Raw genomic sequence first — 18,204 nt, 5'->3', positions numbered from 1 at the left:
CTTGATTATGGTGATGGTTACATATCTGTATGCATTTTCAAAACTCATAGAAGTATACTCCAAATTATGCTCTATGTTTGAATTATATGTATATTTTAAGTGTGAATTAAAATGCAATTAATAATATATTTAGCTAGGAATAAATATTGTGTGGTCCTGTCAGACAATTGACCTAATGTATCACATGGAAAAGTAATTAAATCACATTAACAAACATACTCCTATCAAATGGAAAGGAGATCAGATCACATTATCTAATGTATACAATCACCTTCTAGTAGCTATGAACAAAATACAATCGAATGAAATAAAAATGAGGCAGCAAGACAGGCTATGATATGGTTGTAGCAAGCAGATATGAAATATTAACAACCTGAATATGATCAATGATCCTTTCGATAGAAAGGTACAGGAAAAAAGCTAAACAACAGCTTTAAAAATAACTTACATATAGTAAGGAATAAAATGATAAGTATAATTAATAAAATATTTTACTCAGTTCAAAGTTTGCACCATCACTCACACACACAAAATATAGAAGAAAGGCATGGGTGAAAATTGCTGAGTTTTTTAAAACACCAATTGATGAGTCTAAGGTATAACCACATACTGTTCCTGTATGGGATATACATCACAGAAGTGTGATAAGATTTTCTCCCATGTACCTATAAGCCGTACCATATTTTCATATCCTAAGAAATCACTAGGCAAGGGAGCCTAGGATACAAAGCACTTTTTATATAGTGATACAAGGAAGTGGACCCTTAAATCCAATTTGTGGCTGGGGGTGGTATAGACTACTTCAAGGAAGTATTTGGTGAAAATTTAGCTGGATTCAGAAGAATGAACAAAGGAGTGGGAAAAGTTTTCTTTTTTTCTTCTTCTTTTTCCTTTTGTATTAATGTGGTGGAGAATTAATGAAGGATTATTGTTGCTGAGCAGCACAAGATTGGTATCAAGATAGTCATTAAATATCCATCAAAATATGAAATTTTAATTTATTTTAATTTCCTTCAATTACATATATGTTTCAGTTAAGACAAGGGGCCTCATATTAACCACACAGGGGTGAAAGGGCATGATATTTATGTGTTTTGAATAACCTCTCTGAAAGACACAAAGCTTTAAAATCATTTTCTCACTTTACTTTCATCTTAGTTCTCACAAGGAATTTCCAAAAAATTGATCATAACCTGAAAGGCCAACAGCTTTACCAAATGATTTTTATTTACTTTTGTTTGTTTGTTTGTCTTTATGGCTGTTTGATTTCTCAGATAATTGTTTTAGAATATGATTATTATATTTTAAAATCTCTTCACCTTTAGTGTTTTATGATCTTTGTGTGGAGCTCATTTTCCTCTTAATGATGTAGTAAAGGTTGCAATGAATGTTCAAGAGCAGTGTTGATAAGAAGAAAATTATTTTCCTTTTTTCTCTCTTTCTTTTCTTATTGTATCTATAAGAGAAGATGGATGTTAGCTAAACCTACTATGGTGATCACTTCACAGTATATGTAAATCAAACCAGCATGCTATATGCTTTAAACTTATACAGTGATATATGTCAGTTACTTCCCAATGAAACTGAAAAAATGAAAGAGAACAGTATTGGGCATAATTTGTGTGTCCACAGTGTGTCTGGCATAATTTTTCTTTTCTCACTGGAACACAAAATTTAGAAAACCTAGCCATCAGCAAATTCCAAATATGTTAATGAATACTCTAAGTTATAGCACAAAAGGAATGCAGCAAATTCAGAGTGGAAAGATAAACTCACTTATCACTTATAAAGTGGGTACAGAGAGAAAGTAGATACATTATGCTCATGCAGAGACTTGCAGTTATGACACTTTCATTGTTGTAAAGAGGTCCATGCAACACAGTACATAAATGGAGATCAGCATTAATTCTAGAAAAAATTTATTTGTAAAATATACATATGTAATACATAATAGATCAAAATACACATTTATACAAATTATACATATAATTTGAAAATAATGCCCTTAGCTTACAGATGGAAAAACTGAGCCCCAGTACAATGAACTATTTTGCTCAAGCTTGGTTGTGGAACTTTTAAATCCAGTTCCACAGTACCATATTACCTCCTTAATCATTTACTTTATATTGGCATGTCTCATATAGTGGTTAGGAGAATGAATTTGAAGCAAGACTGCCTGGTTTTGAATTCCAGTTTGATTACTTATGAGCTCTGGGAACATTTACCTCACTGGCTCTCAGTGTCCTTGTCTATAAAATGGAGATAATATTAATTCCTCTTTCATAGGCTCATTGGTAGGGTCAAATGAGTTAATACTTGTAAAAGCACTTAGAAGAGAACCTGGCATAAAGTAAGTGTTCAATATATCTTAACTATTTTATGACCACTAATTTCAGCAAATAAGTTTTAGACGGGAACATATTCTGAATTTTGTTGTTGGAAGCTGAGTCACAGTTGAAATGTCATCCAAGACACATCACAATGCAGACTGTATAAAAGTGAATTTACTCCCTACAACAGTAAAATACACAGATATAAATAGGTAAGTTGTTTTTACACTGTAAAAAAGGTGCGTTTCAGTCTCAATATCATTTTTAAACTGATAGGGGAAATGATACTGATTGTGTAAAGCAAAGTGCTGGCTATTTGATTCACAGATTCTTTGTTAGATTGGTTTTCATCATTTTGGCCGTTCTTTAAAACACTTACAAAGTACATTTCTCTTTTGTTTCTTTTTGTTGTTGTTTCCAGGACAGTAAATGAGCCAAACTAAAGTTTCCAATGGCAACATTTGCTCCTTTATCACACAACCAGTATCTTAGGGCTAGCAGTTAGAGCTTTATAAGCTGACTAATAGAGGGGAGAAGAGAAATCGAAAGGGCTAGAATGGAAGCATTCTGCCTTCATTTCATACAATGACTCTAAAAGAAGAATGGGACCAAAAGAATCCCCGCTTCAACTAGGGGTCAAACAGTTATGCCAATCACAATCATTGTGTTCTGCAAAGTTAGGTTTCGTCTGTGTTCACAAGTGTAGATTTCCCTTATGCTAATCAGCTCATAGGATCTAGCTGGCTGATTTTCTTTTCCTGACAATTGCTTTGTCATCAGTAGCATCTATGTTACAGAGAACTGAAACCAATCCAGTACAAGCCCAATATCAGGAAACTTCTATTATCATCTTTACTGAATTTAATCTCCTTCATGCAGTTGATGACATTATCATTGTTGTGGCTCATGTGGTAGTTGTTGTTTTGTACAGTTCAATTATAAAACTTTTGGAAGATGTTTCACGTAGGAAGCAGTAATGTGATAATCGGGCTGTCACCAAGTTAGTTTATCCTGCTGGACATTGTAGAGTCTTGCATTGTCTTTTTAAATGATATGGACCATTTTTAAAATGTTCAGAATTCAGTAGAACTAATTAGTTAGAACACACAGTCCAGAAAGATGAGGAAAATTTTTATGTAGTTGAGTATGTAAGCAAGCCATGATATTGCTAGGAAAATTGATTCTCAAAGCTGTAAGTGATCTTGTTGAAAAAGCCTGCAAGGAATACATAGATATAGGGTCTTTGTGTAACCTAATAGCTCTACGAAGAAAACTGGATTGTAGTAAACTTTGTCCTTTCTTTCCTTGAAGAGAAAGTGGTATGTATGATAGAAATCATGGTTTTACTCTGATAGTAAATGGCTAGCAGCAGAAGAATTAAATAATTACTGATAGATTTTTGTAGAGATTTTTTCAATAACTAACTTAAAGTTTCTTGTTTGAATTAATATTCCTTTTTTTTTATGACTAACTCTCCAGCAAGGAGAAAAAAAAAATATCCTGACAATTCATAAAATTTAGTGATATTCTAATGATTTTTATCTAGGTGGAACTGAGGATTGCAACTTTTAATAAATGACACATGAATCTCATAAAGTTTTATGATCTATTTCTTGACAATAAAAAAGTTAAAAAGTAAACAAAAATTTTAAAATAGTGAATTACTAATTTATCATAAATCTGTGGGGGAAGAAGGAGGATAATTCATTCTTTGCCTGTCCTCAATTCTCTCTCCCATTAGAAAATTGAGTGTCATTCTTTCAGGAGTTTCACGTAGCAAACAATTTCTACCTTTGAGGGGAAAAGACATTGCCATTGGCCTGTGGAAATGGAGCTTCAATAGGGTCCATGCTCACAAGAGAAGCCCAAATGACTATGGGTTGTCTCAACTGGGGTCAGCACAACATCTGCTTTCCCATGTAATCATGCATCTAATTTCCACAGCTTTGAGGCTCATGGTAAAGAGAATTTGAAAAAAGTGGGTGGAATAATTTGACAGCTTTTTTGGACTGAATCCAAATAAATAGGAATTGTGAAATGTCTGAAGCTTTTAAAGTAATCAATAAGACGTGATGACTCTAAAAGATGTATAATTTGTACATAAGGAAAAAGAAAAGAGTATATCAATACAAATCCACATTTTTGGCCAAACTCATTTCAGTCCAAATTTTCTAGGAATTCAAAAGAAAAATAATCCAGTGCCAGATCACTTGTGATAAAAAGCTCAGAATATTTAAATGTAAATATTCAAAATTTGACAGATGATTTGATAGTTGAGCCTGTAGACAGGTAAATAGCAGAAATTTCCTATTCAAATATTCATACGTTTAAGTAAGGAAATTATTTTTGCAAAATAGAAGCAATTAACCTGGAAATAATTATTCTGTATAATATGGTTATGTGTGAATCACAGCTCTGTGACATAGATAGTATAGAGAGTCAAAATGGCATTTGTCAAACTGGGTTTCTATAATACTGGACGCTATGGATATATTCTCAAGGTTGGTTAGTATTTTTGTTTTGCTTTATTAACTGAAGTATAGTTGATTTACAATATTATATTAGTTTCAGGTGCACAACATAGTGATTCAGTATTTTTATACATTATACTCCACTTAAAATTATTATATAACATTGGCTATATTCCCTGTGCTATACAATATATCCTTGATTTTTTTTGTTAACATCTTTATTGGAGTATATTTGATTTACAATGGTGTGTTAGTTTCTGTTTTATAACAAAGTGTATCAGTTATACATATACATATGTCCCCATATCTCTTCCCTCTTGCATCTCCCTCCCTCCCACACCCCCTATCCCACCCCTCTAGGTGGTCACGAAGCACTGAGCTGATCTCCCTGTGCTATGCAGCTGCTTCCCACTAGCTATCTACTTTATGTTTGGTAGTGTATATATGTCCATGAAACTCTCTCACTCTGTCCCAGCTTACCCTTCCCCCTCCTGGTATCCTCAAGTCCATTCTCTAGTAGGTCCGTGTCTTTATTCCCTTCTTGACCCTAGATTCTTCAGAACTTTTTTTTTATTATTCCATATATGTGTGTTAACATATGGTATTTTTTTTTTCTCTTTCTGACTTACTTCACTCTGTATGACAGACTCTAGGTCCATCCACCTCACTACAAATAACTCAATTTCGTTTCTTTTTATGGCTGAGTAATATTCCATTGTATTTATGTGCCACATCTTCTTTATACATTCATCTGTTGATGGACACTTATGTAGCTTCAATGTCCTGGCTATTGTAAATACAGCTGCAATGAACATTGTGGTACATGACTCTTTTTGAATTATGGTTTTCTCAGGGTATATATGCCCAGTAGTGGGATTGCTGGGTCATATGGTAGTTCTATTTTTAGTTTTTTAAGGAACTGCCATACTGTTCTCCATAGTGGCTGTATCAATTTACATTCCCACCAACAGTGCAAGAGGGTTCCCTTTTCTCCACACCCTCTGCAGCATTGATTGTTTCTAGCTTTTTTGATGATGGCCATTCAGAGTGGTGTGAGATGATATCTCATTGTAGTTTTAATTTCTCTAATGATTAATGATATTGAGCATTCTTTCATGTGTTTGCTGGCAATCTGTATATCTTCTTTAGAAATGTCTATTGAGTTCTTCTGCCCATTTTAGGATTCGGTTGTTTGATTTTTTGATATTGAGCTGCCTGTAAATTTTGGAGATTCATCCTTTGTCAGTTGCTTCATTTGCAAATACTTTCTCCAATTCTGCAGGCTGTCTTTTCGTCTTGTTTACGGTTTCCTTTGCTGTGCAAAAGCTTTTAAGTTTCATTAGGTCCCATTTGATTATTTTTGATTTTCTTTCCATTTCTCTAGGAGGTGGGTCAAAAAGGATCTGGCTGTGATTTATGTCATAGAGTGTTCTTCCTATGATTTCCTCTAAGAGTTTGACAGTGTCTGGCTTTACATTTAGGTCTTTAATCCTTTTTGAGTTTATTCTTGTGTATGGTGTTAGGGAGTGTTCTAATTTCATTCTTTTACATGTAGCTGTCTGGTTTTCCCAGCACCACTTATTGAAGAGGATGTCTTTTCTCCATTGTATATTCTTGCCTCCTTTATCAAAACTAAGATGACCATATGTGTGTGGGTTTTTCTCTGGGCTTTCTTTTCTCCTGGTCCATTGATCTATGTTTCTGTTTTCATGCCAGTACCATACTTTCTTGATTACTGTAGCTTGGTATTATAGTCTGAAGTCTGAGAGCCTGATTCCTCCAGCTCCTTTTTTCTTTCTCAAGATTGCTTTGGCTATTTGGGGTCTTTTGTTTTTTCCATACAAATTGTGAACTTTTTTGTTCTAATTCTGTGAAAACTGCCCTTGGTAGCTTGATAGAGATTGCACTGAATCTGTAGATTGCTTTGGGTAGTATAGTCATTTTCACAATGTTGATTCTTCCAATCCAAGAATATTGTATATCTCTCCATCTATTTGTATCATCTTTAATTTCTTTCATCAGTGCCTTCTATTTTCTGCATACAGGTCTTTTGTCTCCTTAGGTAGGTTTATTCCTAGATATTTAATTCTTTTTGTGGCAATCGTAAATGGGAGTGTTTTCTTAATTTCACTTTCCGATGTTTCATCATTAGTGTATAGGAACGCCAGAGATTTCTGTGCATTAATTTTGTATCCTGCTACTTCACCAAATTCATTGATTAGCTCTAGTAGTATTCTGGTAGCATCTTTAGGATTCTCAGTGTATAGTATCATGTCAACTGCAAACAGTGACAGCTTTACTTCTTTTCCAATTTGGATTCCTCTTATTTCTTTTTCTTCTCTGATTGCTGTGGCTAAAACTTCCAAAACTATGTGGAATAATAGTGTGAGAGTGGGCAACCTTGTCTTTTTCCTGATCTTAGTGGAAATGGTTTCAGTTTTTCACCATTGAGGATGATGTTGGCTGTGGGGTTGTCATATATGACCTTTATTACCTTGAGGAAAGTTCCCTCTATGCGTACTTTCTGGAGGGTTTTTATCATAAATGGGTGTTGAATTTTGTCAAAAGCTTTCTCTGCATCTATTGAGATGATCATATGGTTTTTCTCCTTCAGTTTGTTAATATGGTTTATCACATTGATAGATTTGCGTATATTGAAGAATCCTTGCATTCCTGGAAGAAACACCACTTGATCATGGTGTATGATCCTTTTAATGTGCTGCTGGATTCTGTTTGGTAGTATTTGGTTGAGGATTTTTGCATCTATGTTCATCAGTGATATTGGCCTGTAGTTTTCTTTTTTGTGACATCTTTGTCTGGTTTTGGTATCAGGGTGATGGTAGCCTTGTAGAATGAGTTTGGGAGTGTTCCTCCCTCTGCTATATTTTGGAAGAGTTTGAGAAGGAAAAGTGTTAATTCTTCTCTAAATATTTGATAGAATTTGCTTGTGAAGCCACTTGGTCCTGGGCTTTTGTTTGTTGGAAAGTTTTTAATCACAGTTTCAATTTCAGTGTTTGTGATGGTCTGTTCATATTTTCTATTTCTTCCTGGTTCAGACTTGGAAGGGTGTGCATTTCTAAGAATTTGTCCATTTCTTCCAGGTTGTCCATTTTATTGGCATAGAGTTGCTTGTAGTAATCTCTCATGATCCTTTGTATTTCAGCAGTGCCAGTTGTTATTTCTCCTGTTTCATTTCTAATTCTATTGATTTGGGTCTTCTCCCTTTTTTCCTTGATGAGTCTAACTAACGGTTTATCAATTTTGTTTATTTTCTCAAAGAACCAGCTTTTAGTTTTATTGATCTTTGCTATTGTTTCCTTTGTTTCTTTTTGATTTATTTCTGATCTGATCTTTATGATTTCTTTCCTTCTGCTAACTTTGGGGGGCTTTTTGTTCTTCTTTCTCGAATTGCTTTAGGTGTAAGGTTAGGTTGTTTATTCAAGATGTTTCCTGTTTGTTAACATAAGATTGTATTGCTATAAACTTACCTCTTAGAACTGCTTTTGCTGCATCCCATACATTATGGGTGGTCGTGTGTTCATTGTCATTTGTTTCTAGGTATTTTTTGATTTCTTCTTTGATTTCCTCAGTGATCTCTTTGTTAGTAAGTAGTGTATTGTTTAGCCTGCATGTGTTTGTATTTTTTACAGATTTTTTCCTGTAATTGGTATCTAGTCTCATCACGTTGTGGTCAGAAAAGATACTTGATACAATTTCAATTCTCTTAAATTTACTCAGGCTTGATTTGTGATCCACGATATGATCTATCCTGGAGAATGTTCCATGAGCACCTGAGAAGAATGTGTATTATGTTGTTTTTGGATGGAATATCCTATAAATATCATTAAGTCCATCTTGTTTAATGTATTATTTAAGCTTGTGTTTCCATATATATTTTCATTTTGGATGATCTCTCCATTGGTGAAAGTGGGGTGTTATATTTTCCTAATATGATTGTGTTGCTGTCGATTTCCCCTCTTATGGCTGTTAGCATTTGCCTTATGTATTGAGGTGCTCCTGTGTTGTGTGCATACATATTTACAATTGTTATATCTTCTTGGATTGCTCCCTCGATGATTATGTAATGTCCTTCTTTGTCTCTTATAATAGTCTTTGTTTTAAAGTCTATTTTGTCTGATATGAGACTTGCTACACCAGCATTCTTTTGATTTCCATTTGCATGGAATATCTTTTTCCAACCTTCCCTTTCAGTCTGTATGTGGCCCTAGGTCTGAAGTGGGTCTCTTGTAGACAGCATATATATGGGTCTTGTTTTTGTATCCATTCAGCCAGTCTATGTCTTTTGGTTGAAGCATTCAATCCATTTACATTTAAGGTAATTATTGATATGTATGTTCCTATTACCATTTTCTTAATTGTTTTGTGTTTGTTATTGAAGGTCTTTTCCTTCACTTGTGTTTCCTGCCTAGGGAAGTTTCTTTAGCATTTGTTGTAAAGCTGGTTTGGTGCTACTGAATTCTCTTAGCTTTTGCTTGTCTGTAAAGATTTTAATTTCTCCGTCAAATCTGAATGAGATCCTAGCTTGGTAGAGTAATCTTGGTTGTTTTCTCCTTCATTACTTTAACTATGTCCTGCCCCTCCCTTCTGCTTGCAGAGTTTCTGCAGAAAGATCAGATGTTAACCTTAAGGGGATTTCCTGGTGTGTTATTTGTTGTTTCTCCCTTGCTTCTTTTAATATTTTTTGTTTGTATGTAACTTTTGATAGTTTAATTAATATGTGTCTTGGCGTGTTTCTCCTTGGATTTATCCTGTATGGGCCTCTCTGTGCTTACTGAAGTTGATTAACTATTTCCTTTCCCATGTTAGGGAAGTTTTCAACTATAATCTCTTCAAATATTTTCTCAGCCCCTTTCTTCTTCTCTTCTTCTTCTGGGACCCGTTTAATTCGAATATTGGTGTGTTTAATGTTGTCTCAGAGGTCTCTGAGACTGCCCTCAATTCTTTTCATTCTTTATTCTGCTCTGCAGTAGTTATTTCCACTATTTTATCTTTCAGGTCACTTATCCATTCTTCTGTCTCAGTTATTCTGCTATTGATCCCTTCTAGAGAATTTTTAATTCCATTTATTGTGTTGTTCATCATTGTTTGTTTGCTCTTTAGTTCTTCTGGGTACCTGTTAAACGTTTCTTGTATTTTCTCCATTCTATTTCCAAGATGTTGGGTCATCTTTACTATCATTATTCTGAATTCTTTTTCAGGTAGACTGCATATTTCCTCTTCATTTGTTAGGTCTGGTGGGGTTTTGCCTTGCTCCTTCATCTCCTGTGTGTTTCTCTGTCTTCTCATTTTGCTTAACTTACTGTGTTTGGGGTCTCCTTTTTGCAGGCTGCAGGTTCATAGTTCCCATTATTTTTGGTGTCTGTCCTCAGTGGCTAAGGTTGGTTCAGTGGGTTGTGTAGGCTTCCTAGTGGAGGGGACTAATGTCTGTGTTCTGGTGGGTGATACTGGATCTTGTCTTTCTGGTGGACAGGTCCACGTCTGGTGGTGTGTTTTGGGGTGTCTGTGGCCTTATTATGATTTTAGGCAGCCTGTGTGCTAATGGATGGGGTTGTGTTCCTGTCTTGCTAGTTGTTTGGCATATGGTGTCCACCACTGTAGCTTGCTGGTTATTGAGTGGAGCTGGGTCTTGGTGTTGAGATGGAGATCTCTGGGAGATTTTCCCTGTTTGATGTTCCATGGGCCTGGGAGGTCTCTTGTGGACCAGTGTCCTGAAGTTGGCTTTCCCACCTCAGAGGCAGAGCCCTGACGTCTGGCTGGAGCACCAAGAGCCTGTTATCCATGCAGCTCACAATAAAAGGGAGAATGAAAGAAAGAAAGAAAGAAAGAAAGGAAAAAAGAAAGAAAGAAGATAAAATCAAATAAAATAACGTAACATAAAATAAAATAAAGTTAGTAAAATAAAAAATAATTATTAAGAAAAGAAAATTTTTTGGGCTTCCCTGGTGGCGCAGTGGTTGAGAGTCCACCTGCCGATGCAGGGGACATGGGTTCCTGCCCCGGTCCGGGAAGATCCCGCATGCCATGGAGCCGCTAGGCCCGTGAGCCATGGCCACTGAGTCTGCGCGTCCGGAGCCTGTGTTCCGGGGGAGAGGCCACAACAGTGAGGGGCCAACATACCACAAAAAAAAAAAAAAAAGAAAAGAAAAAAAAAATTTAAGTAAAAAAAAAAAGGGACAGACAGAACCCTAGGACAAATGTTAAAAACAAATCTATACAGACAAAATCACACATGGAAGCATACAAATATATATATATCATTGCTCCCAAAGTCCACCTCCTCAATTTGGGATAGTTTGTTGTCTGTTCAGGTATTCCACAGGTGCAGGGTACCTCAAGTTGATTGTGGAGATTTAATCCACTGCTTCTGAGGCTGCTAGGAGAGATTTCCCTTTCTCTTCGTTGTTCGCACAGCTCCTGGGGCTCAGCTTTGAATTTGGCCCCGCCTCTGCATGTAGGTAGCCTGAGGGCATCTGTTCTTCACTCAGACAGGACGGGGTTAAAGGAGCAGTTGATTCGGGGGCTCTGGCTCACTCAGCCCAGGAGGAGGGAGGGGAATGGATGCGGGGCGAGCCTGTGGCGGCAGAGGCCAGCATGACGTTGCACCAGCCTGAGGCGCGCCATGCGTTCTCCCGGGGATGTTGTCCCTGGATCACGGGACCCTGGCAGTGGCGGGCTGCACAGGCTTCCAGGATGGGAGATTTGGAGAGTGACCTGTGTTTGCACACAGGCTTCTTGGTGGCGGCAGCAGCAGCCTTAGCATCTCATGCCCGTCTCTGCGGTCCACGCTGTTAGCCGCGGCTTGCGCCCGTCTCTGGAGCTCCTTTAAGCAGAGCTCTTAATCCCCTCTCCTCGCGCACCAGGAAACGAAGAGGCAAGAAAAAGTCTCTTGCCTCTTCGGCAGCTCCAGACTTTTTCCCCGACTCCCTCCCGGGTAGCCGTGGCACACTTCTCCCGTTCAGGCTGTGTTCACGCAGCCAACCCCATCCCCTCCCTGGGATCTGACCTTCGAAACCTGAGCCTCAGTTCTCAGTCTCCCCACGTCTCGGTGGGTGAGCAGACAAGCCTCTCAGGCTGGTGTATGCTGGTTGGCACCGATCCTCCATGCGGGAATCTCTCCACTTTGCACTCTGCACCGCTGTTGCTGAGCTCTCCTCCGTGGCTCTGAAGCTTCCCTCCTCCGTCACCCGCAGTCTCGCCTGTGAAAGGTCTTCCTAGTGTGTGGAAACCTTTCCTCCTTCACAGCTCCCTCCCACTGGTGCAGGTCCCATCCCTATTCTTTTGTCTCTGTTTTTTCTTTTTTCTTTTGCCCTACCCAGGTATGTGGGGTGTTTCTTGCATTTTGGGAGGTCTGAGGTCTTCTGCCAGCGTTCAGTAGGTGCTCTGTAGGAGTTGTTCCACATGTAGATATATTTCTGATGTATTTGTCGGGAGGAAGGTGATCTCCACGTCTTACTGTTCTGCCATCTTGAAGCTCCTGTATTTTATATATTTTACACATAGTAGTTTGTACCTCTTAATCCCCTACCACTATATTGCCCTTCCTTCCTTCCCTCTCCCCACTGGTAACCATAGTTTGTTCTCTGTATCTCTGAGTGTGTTTCTGTTTTGTTATATTCCTATATATATTTGTTTAATTTTTAGAATACATGTATAGATGACAGTATTTGTCTTTCTCTGTCATATTTCACTAAACATAATACAAGTTAGGTCCATCCATGTTGTTGCAAATGGCAGAATTTTATTCCTTTTCATGGCCAAGTAATCATCCATTGTGTGTGTGTGTGTGTATATATATATATATATATATATATATATATATATATACCACATCTTCTTTATCCATTCACTTGTTGATGGACATTTAGGTTGCTTCCATATCTTGGCTGTTGTAGATAATGCTGCTATGAACACTGAGGTGACTATACCTTTTCAAATCATTGCTTTTGTTTTCTTTGGATTTATACCCATGAGTGGAATTGCTGGATCATATGGTAGTTTTATTTTTAGTTTCTTGAGGAAACTTCATACTATTTTCCATAGTGGCCACACCAGTTTACATCCCTACCAACAGTGTACTAAGGCTCCCTTTTCTCCATATCCTCACCAACATTTGTTATTTGTGTTCTTTTTGATGGTGCCCTTATCTGATAGTTGTGAGATGATATCTTATTGTGGTTTTGATTTGCGTTTCTCTAATGTTTAGAGATGTTGAGCATCTTTTCATGTGCCTGTTGGCCCTCTGTATATCTTTTTGGAAAAATTTCTATTCAGGACTTCTACCCATTTTTCAACTAGGTTTTTTTTTTTAATATTGAGTTGTATGAGCTGTTTATATATTTCAGTATTAACCCCTTATTGGTCATATCATTTGCAAATATTTTCTCCCATTCAATAGGTTGTCTTTTCATCTTGTCGATGGTTTCCTTTCCAAAATCTTTTATATTTAATTAGGTCTCATTTGTTTATTTTTGCTTTTCTTTCCTTTGCTTTAGGAGGCAGCTCCAAAAAAATTTTCCTACAGTTTTATGTCAAAGAATGTTCTGTCTATGTTTTTCTTCTAAGAGTTTTGTTGGTTAGCTTTTTGTTGTTGTTGTTGTGGTGGTACGCGGGCCTCTCACTGTTGTGGCTTCTCCCATTGTGGAGCACAGCCTCCGGACGTGCAGGCTCAGTGGCCATGGCTCACGGGCCCAGCCGCTCCGCAGCATGTGGGATCCTCCCGGACTGGGACACAAACCCGCGTCCCCTGCATTGGCAGGTGGGCTCTCAACCACTGTGCCACCAGGGAAGCCCTGTTGGTTAGCTTTTAATACTAATTTCTAAAATAGCTTGTGTTCATTTTAGGATAAAAATTGTTAAGAATAAAAGTTAATAGTTATTTAGAGTTGAGTGTGAAAGACATTTTCTAAGGATTGAACACATTTTAACTCTTTTAATATTTATATAAGTTTATAAGGTAGCTATTATTTTTATCTTAATTTTATGGATAAGTAAACTAAGGTTCATGAAGGGTGTATATCAGCCCCAAATTATTGCAAATAATATAAAGCCAAAACATTATAAAAAATTATCATATGTATACTCTGGGTTATCTGGTTCAGCAAACACCTTCAAATTTTAATGTCCAGCCTGGCAATCAGGTTTGCATTAACTTGTATACCACACCCTTTTACTTGGGTTGGCTCACTTTGATGAAAAAGAACAGAGGAAGATTTAATATACAGTGCTTTAGTAAACTATGCTTTTGTGCCAAATAAATGCCACATAACCTTAGAACATTCTGGAAAAGATTTCACAGTAGTTTGAAAAGGAGGTAGTAGTGAGATATTTGTGCCATTCCCTGGCAAACAGCAGTACAGGTATGTCAAATATAAGAGTCTGACTATAACAGTCATTACCATATTCATTCTGTAAGGCAGGGGTCCCCCATCTCCAGCCTGTTAGGAACTGGGCCACACAGCTGGAGGTGAGCGGCAAGCGAGCGAACAAAGCTTCATCTGCTGCTCCCCATTGTTCCCCATCACTAGCATTACCACCTGTACCATACCCCCTCCCATACCCCACCCCCACCCCGGTCTGTGGAAAACTTTTCCTCCATGAAACCGGTCCCTGGTGCCAAAAAGGTTGGGCACCGCTGCTGTAAGGAATGATTTAATTTCAGCACAACACCATCAACCATAATATAATATGAATTTAGAGTTTATGTGTTTTGGGGTTTGCTTCATTTAGTGTATAAAATTGTTTGGTTCTTGGGGTTATAAGTAAAAGATTTTTACCCTTCCTTTTATATTTGTATATACTGAAGTACTTGAAATTAAAAAGAGTTTAAAACAACAATGGGGTTTGATGGAACTGCTTGTGCTTTAAAATATCATTCAAGTTTGTGAAATGTTGATCTAAACTGCCCTATTGGATATTAATTTTTTTCTAATAAACATATATTTAACAACATTCCCTGATTATTTCATGTATATATAAAAACAATAAGTAGCCAGGTATAATGGAAAGATTTTTGAGAGAATGATTGTAGAGTAGGACAAATTGAATCCTATTACTCACTCCTGCACTTTCTAGCTGTGTGACCTCAGGAATATCACTTAAAGTTCATGGCTTTATCTCTTTATTTTTATTACGGGTCTAATAATACATCATAATGTTGTTTATGATTTTGATTCAATTAGATAATTATGCGATGATATAACATGCCTTAAAATAGTGCCCCATCAAAGGTTCTTAATATTTTCCTCCACTAATATGTATATGGTAGTGTTGAGACAGGCTGGGACCCTTTGCTACAGTGCTGGCACCTGGACAAATGTCTCCTCGAGCAACAGAATACAAAGAAACGACAAGGGACTAGAAATAACTGCATGCATGTACAGCTGGGGCAAATTATGGACAGAAAGATACAGAAAGACCAAAACCCCAACTGCCACTTCTGAGGCGTCCTGAGCAAAAGCAGGGTACTACACATGATCCCTGCACATGGCACCACCAAGGGGGTAGGCAGACCACCCAAGCTACTCCTCCACCCTGACCCCTGATCCTGCCCCTACCCTCACCTGATTTAAGGGACCAGCTCCCACCCTAGGGAGCTCCTCTAGGGAGCAAGCAAGGAAACCTGTTACTTGTTTTTGCTCCCAATAAAGCCTTGCCTGAATTTGTTGTCTGGACACTTATCAGTTTCTATTGATAAAGGAGTCCAAGAACCTTGCTCAGTAACAGTATCAAGCCCCCTGCAGAAGAATAGCAGTGGCCATGATGCTAAGATTTTAAAGACGCCACCAGAAAAACTGTACTCAGTGTCTTCAAGATGAAACATCATCTTAAATTATTGGTGCTGGAGTCCCCAGATATCCAATAATGCTTATTTAGAGATAAAGTGTGTACTGCTTCTGGAATGAAGTCAGTAGGGTTGCTTTATCACATTTCCATCTGTCACAAAACCATGAGAAATCCTCAAATAGTGAATGAGGTCTGTGAGGTGGGGGGGATGGTGTTATAGGGCAAAGGTCAGGGAGAGACTTTCTGGATGATTGGGAAAAGGTACTTCATCACTCCCTACCTGTACTATCCAACAATGAGCAAAGATCAGCTGGTGGATTGTGACCTGCAACAGGCAGAGAGAACAGCTTTAAACAGAAAAATATTTGAAACAAAACTGGTGAGAAACAAAGGAACAAAGTTCTAGAGGACTTGAATCTTCTATTGGTGAAAAATGGAAAAGCTCGCTCAGGTTCAAAGAAAAAAAAAAAAGTGAAATGACTACTTCAGAAAATGACCATCCTTCAAGATTCTTCCAGCATGAATCCAGTTCAAGGGAGCCCTTGGAAAGTAGCCAGTTTTGTTCACTACCCAGATGAAATGCCCCTTGAGTGCAAGCCACATGAAGGTCTACACTAAGGAAAAATGAGGACCCACTTCCAGTTTTAGTCTTTTAAAACTAACAAGACCACTTGGACCAGATAAGAGGGTCTTTGTTTTCACATAAAAATTAGTAGGCATGTTTTACTGATTTTGAAAGTATTCAATGAGCAAATTTATAAATCAGATACCACGAACAGAGGGCCAGAGGGAAAATCTTCCAACAAGCAGGTAACTTCTTCAGTGTTACCTCCCTTAGAAGGGGTGGTTTGGGAATAGGGGGAGAAGAAGGATATGAAAGATGGCGTATTTAAACAACTGTAGACTAAGAAGTCCCTTGCATTTGACATCTCTTTTCCTACCATAATAGGGAAAATTCAGGCACATAATGAATTGTCAGTGTCAGGGGAGAATCTCTCTGAGGCTCAGCATCACCTCCTGAACATCAGCAGTCTGTGTGCAGGGCTGTAGAAGGAATGAATGTAGGATCCACTGTCAGGATAAGAGTTATGGAAGGAGCAGGTGGAATCTAGTAATTACCTAAAGCTGTGTGGTATCTCTTCCAACCCCTCTGCCCCTAAATTAAATCCCTTGGATTAATTAACTGGGGAATGGTGTGGGGAAAAATCAAGTCAATACAATGTTTCTGTGACATTCCCATTTTTACCAAATGTGTGTTAGCTAGTTTGTGTTACAGAAACTCATGTGGCAGCACAATAGGTTTTATCCAGTTTTCTTATTTTACAAATTAAAAGGAAAAATCTGTAGATTGTATTAATTTCATGGGACTTCACCTATGGCAGAGGGTGCAGTGAGAGAAGTAGCACATTTGTCCCTGAGTGAGTGGCAATTGCTAAGTGATGCCTTGGCTGCCCTCAGTGCTGCTGCTTCATGCATTATCTCCTCTTGTCTCCTTCCTCTCTGCTTTATCAGCCTTAGAAACAAGGCAGGAAACAGCACTAAAGAGGAATTCTGGATGATATGCCTTGGGGCCATATTAACTATGATTTTATTAAGTAATCAGTCCATTGTTTTAATGTAGTTGACAATATTATCCAGTAGTTTAAATTGTAATATTTAAGGTCGAAGATTAATAAACTATAACATTCAATGCTGTATCTATTTAAAAGTCCACAAATATTTTACAAAAAGAGAAAGGAAAATCATAGATAGTATCTTTATATACTTTAAAGTAATTAGGACATATTTAATAACACTGTAGAATCCAGACATGTTAAGAAAGCCTACTACCCACCCTGTTTTCTTTTTTTTTTTTGAGCAAGTAAGAAAGGGAGAAGGATGGGCTGAGTTTCTAATTGTATCCATAAATGATATTACTTTTAAGAAAAGTGATAGAAAATAATTATGACAAATAGAGCATAATGAATATATGGTACATATGTTATTTGATATATAATTTTATAACTTTTCTCTACATTTTTGTAAATTTAAATTGTTCACAATTTTATTTTTTAAGAAATCTTCAGGTTAATATTCTGAATGATCTTTTTTTAAAAAAAGATCACTATTAATTATGTATTTTGTAATAAATTTATACCACCTTCACCCATTTCTCCCACCCCCCGACCTCTGACAACCACCATTCTATTCTCCACATCTATAAACTTTTATTATTATTTTTTAGATTCCACATATAAGAGAGGTCACGGTATTAGTCTACCTCCGTCTAACTTAGTTCCCAAACATAATACCCTTGAGGCCCTCCCATATTTTTGCAAATATCAAGACATCATTCTTTTTATGGCTGAATCATATTCCACTGTATATATATATACCACAGTTTCTTTATTCATTCATTGATGGACACTTAGGTTGTTTCCATCTTTTTTTTTTTTTTGTGGTACGCGGGCCTCTCACTGTTGTGGCCTCTCCCATTGCGGAGCACAGGTTCCGGACACACAGGCTCAGTGGCCATGTCTCACGGGCCCAACCGCTCCGCAACATGTGGGATCTTCCCGGACTGGGGCACGAACCCGTGTCCCCTGCATTGGCAGGCGGAC

The sequence above is a fragment of the Delphinapterus leucas genome, chromosome 18 (genome assembly GCF_059928025.1).
Source record: "Delphinapterus leucas isolate spDelLeu-1000000601 "Yukka" chromosome 18, BTC_Dleu_Yukka2, whole genome shotgun sequence".
In the NCBI taxonomy this organism is placed as follows: domain Eukaryota; kingdom Metazoa; phylum Chordata; class Mammalia; order Artiodactyla; family Monodontidae; genus Delphinapterus; species Delphinapterus leucas.
Note: the sequence above shows the minus strand (reverse complement) of the source record.